This window comes from Triticum aestivum, chromosome 3B (genome assembly GCF_018294505.1).
Source record: "Triticum aestivum cultivar Chinese Spring chromosome 3B, IWGSC CS RefSeq v2.1, whole genome shotgun sequence".
Classification (NCBI taxonomy): domain Eukaryota; kingdom Viridiplantae; phylum Streptophyta; class Magnoliopsida; order Poales; family Poaceae; genus Triticum; species Triticum aestivum.
Genome location: NC_057801.1, coordinates 49,407,269 through 49,407,862, shown reverse-complemented (window position 1 = coordinate 49,407,862; position 594 = coordinate 49,407,269). Strand labels below are relative to the sequence as shown.

The 594-nt window shown below is 50.7% G+C and overlaps 1 pseudogene; it reads right to left on the bottom strand.

The window, feature by feature from the left end:
• Positions 1-249, bottom strand: part of LOC123067263 (NADH-ubiquinone oxidoreductase chain 5-like) — an 8,259-nt pseudogene extending 8,010 nt beyond the window's left edge.
• Positions 250-594: the final 345 nt, after the last annotated feature.

Below are 594 nucleotides of genomic sequence, written 5' to 3'. Positions count from 1 at the left end.
AAATGACTGGGCGTAAAGGGCACGTAGGCGGTGAATCGGGTTGAAAGTGAAAGTCGCCAAAAAGTGGCGGAATTCTCTCGAAACCAATTCACTTGAGTGAGACAGAGGAGAGTGGAATTTCGTGTGTAGGGGTGAAATCTGTAGATCTACGAAGGAACACCAAAAGCGAAGGCAGCTCTCTGGGTCCCTACCGACGCTGGGGTGCGAAAGCATGGGGAGCGAACAGGATTAGATACCCTGGTAGTCCATGCCGTAAACGATGAGTGTTCGCCCTTGGTCTACGCGGATCTGAGGCCCAGCTAACGCGTGAAACACTCCGCCTGGGGAGTACGGTCGCAAGACCGAAACTCAAAGGAATTGACGGGGGCCTACACAAGCGGTGGAGCATGTGGTTTAATTCGATACAATGCGCAAAACCTTACCAGCCCTTGACATATGAACAACAAAACCTGTCCTTAACAGGATGGTACTGACTTTCATACAGGTGCTGCATGGCTGTCGTCAGCTCGTGTCGTGAGATGTTTGGTCAAGTCCTATAACGAGCGAAACCCTTGTTTTGTGTTGCTGAGACATGCACCTAAGGAGAAATTGCCA